The sequence below is a fragment of the Myotis davidii genome, unplaced genomic scaffold, assembly GCF_000327345.1.
Source record: "Myotis davidii unplaced genomic scaffold, ASM32734v1 scaffold2225, whole genome shotgun sequence".
NCBI classification, from domain to species: domain Eukaryota; kingdom Metazoa; phylum Chordata; class Mammalia; order Chiroptera; family Vespertilionidae; genus Myotis; species Myotis davidii.
This window is the reverse complement of record NW_006296306.1, coordinates 38,359-45,149: the sequence shown is the minus strand read 5'-3', so window position 1 is coordinate 45,149 and position 6,791 is coordinate 38,359. Positions and strand designations below refer to the sequence as shown.

Below are 6,791 nucleotides of genomic sequence, written 5' to 3'. Positions count from 1 at the left end.
CCCTTCCACTCTCTAAAAATCAATGGGAAAAACATCCTCAGGTGAGGATTAATAACAAAGAAAACAACAAGCACAACAATCATCAGATAAATGCGAGGAGATACAGCCACTCACCCATGAAAATGGCTACAATTTAAAGGCGGCAGCACCACGTGTCAGCAAGGCGTGCAGCAACTGGGACTCTCTGGGAGTCAGAATTGCTTTAACCATTTCAGAACCATGTTTTATCTGTGAAAGTGAACATATGGCCACCCTGTGAACTGGTAACTCTCTCTGAGGAGATACACACATGGGTTCATCAAAAGGCAGGTACAGGAATGTTCAGAGAAGCCTCATTCATTCCAGTCCCAAACTGTGAACAGCTCACGTATCCATCAGTGATAGACAGACAGGTAGATAGTGGTAAGTTCACTAAGTGGAACGAATGCTCCCCAGCGACAAGCACGATCTGCTGCTTCACACATAGATACGGTGTCTCTCAGACATCGTGTTCCATGAATAAAGCCAGCACTGAAGGGGACATACTGGGTGGTTCACGTTGATAATTAAGAACAGGCGAAACTAATCTGTGATGACCAAATGCATTAGTACATCTGGCCCGATGCACTGGAGAGCTGGAACTGGGATACCCGGGCAGTGTGGGCCTGGTGGAGCAGGTCCCGGGAAGGTGGGTGGGCTTGGCTGGGTGCAGGGGGAAGCCTCGCAGGTGTACATGTCCTGCCCTGCAGCACCAACTGTTTTGGTCGAGGCCTCTTCCTCTTATACTGCCCATGGCCGCCTGCTAAGTGGGTCTGTGCAGTTTTAGAAATAAGATACCTAGGGAAAAAATGACGTTAACACCTATGAGACAACTTCTGAGGATCCTCCCACAGAGACAGAAGCATCTGTGTGCTTCAGCTCAAGTCTGGGGCTCATCTCTGCAGGATTTGCAGCTTTTTAGGCCCCAAAATATGCCCTGGATGTCCCAAGGCGCATTGCTGCAGTAAGGAGCAGCAGACTGTGGGCTTGGGCATGTACACAGTCAGATAATTTGGATAATACAGTTCCAGACCACAGCTTCCTTTTTCCAGGATTTGAAATCGGCAGAAAAACAGAAGATGAGATTACACTGAAATTTCCCAAAAAGATGAATCAGATTGTAGGGAGCGTGGGTGAAGCACCTGAGGAAGAATTGGATCCCATGGCAAACATGACTCCAGGGAAGATGCAATTTTCCAGAGGTTTAAACCTAACTTCTGGAGCCTGAAGACTTTCTCAGGGTCTGAAGGGTTCCAAGGCAGAGGGAGTGTCCCTATCTGGGTCTCTGGTGAAAATATCCCTCAAGGAAAGGATATTCCAGGTTGTCCCTGTGGTGCCAAGAGGATATTTGTATTCCAGGTCAGGTCTCAGCTGCCCAGCTAAGGAAGAACTGGACTGCGCAGGCGTGTTGACTGGGTGTCCTGGCCACTTCTCCTGTGCTCAGAGCTGCAGACCCCGCACTGGCTACACAGAAGAATTGGTTTGGAAGCAAGATATAACAGATGCACCTTAAAGACAATGCAGTAAAACCTTCAAAATGCTCATAATCATTAAATCCTTGCAATCCATTTTCAGGACTTTTTTAAAAAAATGAATTTATTGAGGTTTATTGGTTAATAAAGTTATGTAGGTTTTGGTATACAACTTTTTAATACATCATTTGTATGCTGTATTGGGTGTTCACCACTCCAAGTCAACTATCCTTGCATCAGCCTTTATCCCCTCTTTATCCTATTCTGCTTCACCACACCCCCCTTTCCCTCTGGTAATCACCGTATGTGTGTCTGAGTCTATGAGTTTTTGTGTTTTGTTAATCCCTTCACCTTTTCACCCAGCTCCCCAGTTCCCCACATCTGACAGCTGTCGCTGTCTGTCTCTTCCCCATATCTATGAGTCTGTTTCTATTTTGTTTGTTTATTTTGCTCGCTAGTTTCCACGTATCAGTGAAATCATATTCCATTTTAGGATTTTATCCTAAGGGAGGTACAAAGGTGATGTTTCAGAATTTCTAAACATTAGTGAAACAAAAATATCCAATAATAAGAAATTACATAAATTTTGGTGCATCTATCCAGTGGAAAGCTATGCACTTTGAATGACACAAACCTATATGCCCACCAAATAAATGCAGATCTAATTTGATACCAAGATACCATTATAGATGGTATTCACAGTATGGTAATATAATTTTTAAAAATGTTTGCACATATGTATGTGCACAGAAATAAACCTGGAAAGATATGAAAACAAGAATATTATTAAATCTGAGTGGAGTCGCTGACTGACAAAGGGAATGAGAAAGCATTTCTGAAAGTTTCCATGACCTATATCTTGATGTGAGTGGTAGTTATACACATAAATTCTTCAAGCAGTACATTGAATATTTGTGCACTTCAGGAAAGTTAAGAAACTAAACATTATTTTTTTCAGTGTCAAAGGTTCTCTCTTTTATAGAAAATAATGCTAGCATTTCCTGAAATTGTTTTCTTTTGTGATCTCAATATTTCTTTTTAAAATTTTAAAAAACTACTAACAGCAAAGAAAGAAATGAATATTTAAATATGTTTTTTTACTAATTTTTTAGAGCATTAGGAAGGAAGAGGGGGAGAGAGAAACATTGATGTGAGAGCGAAACATGGATTGGCTGCCTCTGCATGGAATCAAACCAGTAGGAAACTAGCGACCTTTTGGTGCACAGGACAACACCCAACTGAGCCACGCAAGCCGAGGCATATAATCTCAATATTTATAGCAAACTATGTTGCTTAGGTGTTATTTTCCTCCTTAATGGAAAAACCCACATATATTCTTGAGATATGATCTCCAAAAATAGGCTTTTTTTCTAGATAGATTTTTCTACACACTCTTATCTGTGCAATTAAAATACCTCATCTGTTATTACATCTTATAGCTACACACAGTCTCATTTTTTATTGATGCCTGTTTATTATATGTCAACACCTTTCATGTTTATTTAATTGAAAAGCCTTAAGGCAAGTAAGACTTTCTTTGCTTTTAATTATTCCTTGCAAAATCACCTTTTAGATATCAAAACTCAGAAAAGGGGTATTTCATGTTTTTTTTAAAATTGATTTGTGTGTGTGTGTGTGTGTGTTTGTGTGCGTGTGTGTGTGTGTGTGTGAGAGAGAGAGAGAGAGAGAGAGAGAGAGAGAGAGAGGAGAGAGAGAGAGAAACATCAATTTGTTTTTTCACTTATTTATGCATTGGTTACTTCTTGTATGTGCCCTGACGGGAGGAGATTGAACCCACAACCATGGCATATTGGATTGACTCTCTAACCAACTGAGCTACCCAGCCTGCACTTCAAGTTATTTTGAAGTAAAAGTGTCACAGAAAGGACCAGTCAAGAGCATAGATTGTCTCTGGGGAGTGGAGGAGAGCCCAGCAGAGGAGAGAGAAAGCCAGCAGAGGAGAGAGAAAACCAGGATCTGGAAGGGGCTGGAATGCGGGCCCAGTATCCCCCTGCCTTGAAAGGCGTTGATATGGTTTTGGGGCCAGAAGAAAATGGTCCTGCGGTGGCTGCACATACTGGCACCTGAAAAGGCCCCTATGTGTTCACTGCAGATTGATTTTCCTCTCCAAGGAAGCCTCTTCCTCCTCCAGCTCTTGCTGGTTTCCCCTCTACCATGAGACTTTTGAAGGAAGTTTCAGTCCTAAAGTTGCAGTTTGGACCCTCGTGTTAAAACCTCCTGCAAAGTGCTATTGTACGACAAAGAGCGTTCCCTCTGATGGCAGCCAATGACATTAAACTCAGTCGCATTTATTCATTTTTTCAAAACTTAATTCATCAGAAAATTAGGGAAGGCCTGCTCTGTGCCGGGCACTGTCCGTAGTGCTGAAGACACCGCCTCGAACAAAACAAAGTCCCTGCCTATCATGAAACATTAGTTCCTGGTGTAAGCAGAGCAAAAACAAATACATATATATCGTGACACAAATATGAGGACAACAAAGAAAAATATGTAAATTGTTGGGAGGGATCATGGGGGATTGTGGACTGGGGCTATTTCAGACACAGTGGTCTGCAGAGATGACTTGGGAGCAGAGGTTGGAATACAATGGGGCAAAGAGGTGTGCAGGTCTCTGGAGGAGGGTCAAGGTAGAAAGAGGAGAAGGTGAGTGAGAAATCTTGAAGGAAGCAGAATCGATGTGCTCAAGAGATGAGACTGTGAGGTGGGAGGCGTGGGCTGAGAAGAATGGAGCAGGTGTTGAGAGCCTCCACAGGTGAAGTCACATAGGGTTGTGTTGCCATGATGAGGATCTGGGATTCTCTGCCAAGTGTGATGGGAAACAACTGGGGCGATATGTGCAGAGGGCAGTGACCCATGTGAGGGACCCCTCTGGGTGCTGGATGGAAAATGGACCTAACATGCATGACTCTTACTCCCATTGGCAGGTCACAGCTCTGCTCTCCCTTCTCCAGTACAAAAACCTCTCTTCTCCTCTGAGCCTCTGAAACAACAGCAGCAACAACAACAACAAAAAGGCTGTCTGCCCGCCAGCATGGCTTAGTGTCTGAGCTTTGACCTATGAACCAGGAGGTCACGGTTCGATTGCCAGTCAGGGCACATGCCTGGGTTACATGCTCAATCCTCGGAGTGGGACATGCAGGAGGCAGCTGATCAATGATTCTCTCTCATAATTTATGTTTCTATCTCTCTCTCCCTCTCCCCTTCTCTCTGAAATCAATTAAAAAAACAGGTTGTCTGTGCTGCCTGCATCATGATCTCACTTACATGTGGAATCAATGAACATAATACATTGATGAACAAAATAGATCCAAAGACATTGATGCATGCAACAAACTGACAGATCTCAGAGGGAAGGGGTGGGGGGAGATGGGAAGAGATTAACCAAAGAGCTTTCGTACATAAATATATAACTAAATGACATAGAAAAGAGTGTGGTGAAGGCTTGGGTGGGGCTGGGGCTGGGAGGAGGGGTGTGAATAGAGTAAGCGGAATTAGGGGACCTTTGTAATACTGTCAACAATAAATAAAATAAAGAAAAAAATAAGTAAATGAAAATGCTGTAAAGTAGAAATGCTTAAAGGATGATATGAAAACAGTAATGTATTGACTTTCTAATATTTTTCTACACCTGAAAGGTTTGTTTTGAAAACGTTTAGAGAAAGAAAACCTTTTTCTGGGACCATAACAGTGACTGTGAGTCTACAAGACAGATGACAATCTGTCTTGTTCACCCCAATATCTCTGGCCACTGAGCTGGATACGAACACGTATTCACCTTAAACTTAAGATTTCTGCACTTTTCAGTATGTACCATTATAACCCAGGCAAAAAATTGACTTCACTACAACAAAAAGGTAAAATATTCAAAACTGAAGGACATCAGAGAAGAGTTGTGGGAAGCCACCGCTTTCCCAATACGGTCATAAGAGTGCGCCAAGGAACGCAGAAGGTCGATGGACCTTGGGCTTTAGAACTAATGCCAAGCACCATTGTTCTGTTGAGATAGTGGTGGCTCAAAGCAATTTCCTGACCTAATAGCCTCAAAGTAAATGTTTACTGAAGCTTACTGATCTTTACTGATCTTTATCGACCTGAGAGACAGTTTATCTGCTACCTGTTTGCTGTGCTTTACCGAGGGCAAGATGTGTATCTAAAACTGGATAAAAAGCAGATAAGGACACGTTTCAGTGAGCCTCTCCAAGAGAGAGGTCTCCAACTGGCCCCCGCCCATGCCTTCTGAATTCATATTCCTTGTATAGTATTTTCATTTGTGCGCCATCCCCTCCTTCAGATCCTGAATCCTAGACGTGCAGGTTGCAGCAAAGAGTCAGGATAGAGCGAAGGGGCATTACCCTTAGGCCACCTCTCTGTCTTTACCCCTCCTCATCCTCTCTCCTTTTCCCCTTCTTTCATGTTTTATCACATTCTTCTCCATGCCTCCCTCCCTTCCATTTCCTCCCCCTCTTGACTCTAAGTCTCTGGCGACATCTCTGCTTACCCCCCTGTTGTAAGACCCCAAGTTGCAGCCCAGAAGACTTGTAACTTCTAGGGCATCTGCCATCCTGGCTCCCTTGTAATGCCACTTCTATGCTTTGGTCTTTTTCTGGGACTTTTGTTCTTCTATATTAATTTATTTGCTAATCTACTCCAATACAAAATGTATTACTATAATTATGTTAGACACATTAATATATGATTTATTAACATCTTCTGAGACTGAATCAGTGAGAAAATTTCTATAAAAATCCAACTGGGATTTTATTTAAAAACTGATGACTTCTTGGCTCATTTTAGGGGAGAACTGAAATTCTAAAAAAATATGAATCTCCTCTATTAATATGGTGTATGTATCCATAGATTCAGGTTGCCTATTAAATTATATGTGTTTTATAGTTTCCTTGATAATTGCTTTTGCAGACATGGGTAGAAAAACTGTAAGTAAAAATAATTAATGATAATTTCAGGATGTAGTTTTCTTGGGAAGGTGAGGACACAGGAGGTAGTAGGGAGAGATAAGTATTTTTTGTTGCTGTTGTTAATCCTCACATGAGGATATCCTTCCACAGATTTTTAGGGAGAGCGGAATGGAGGGGGAGGGACACACAGAGAAAGACTGAATCAGTGAGAAAATTTCTATAAAAATCCAACTGGGATTTTATTTAAAAACTGATGACTTCTTGGCTCATTTTAGGGGAGAACTGAAATTCTAAAAAAATATGAATCTCCTCTATTAATATGGTGTATGTATCCATAGATTCAGGTTGCCTATTAAATTATATG

General features: G+C 42.0%; 1 pseudogene; it reads left to right on the top strand.

Moving 5' to 3' along the window:
* The first annotated feature begins 317 nt into the window (after positions 1-317).
* LOC107184321 lies at positions 318-1,401 on the top strand (annotated as a pseudogene).
* The last annotated feature ends 5,390 nt before the right edge of the window (positions 1,402-6,791 follow it).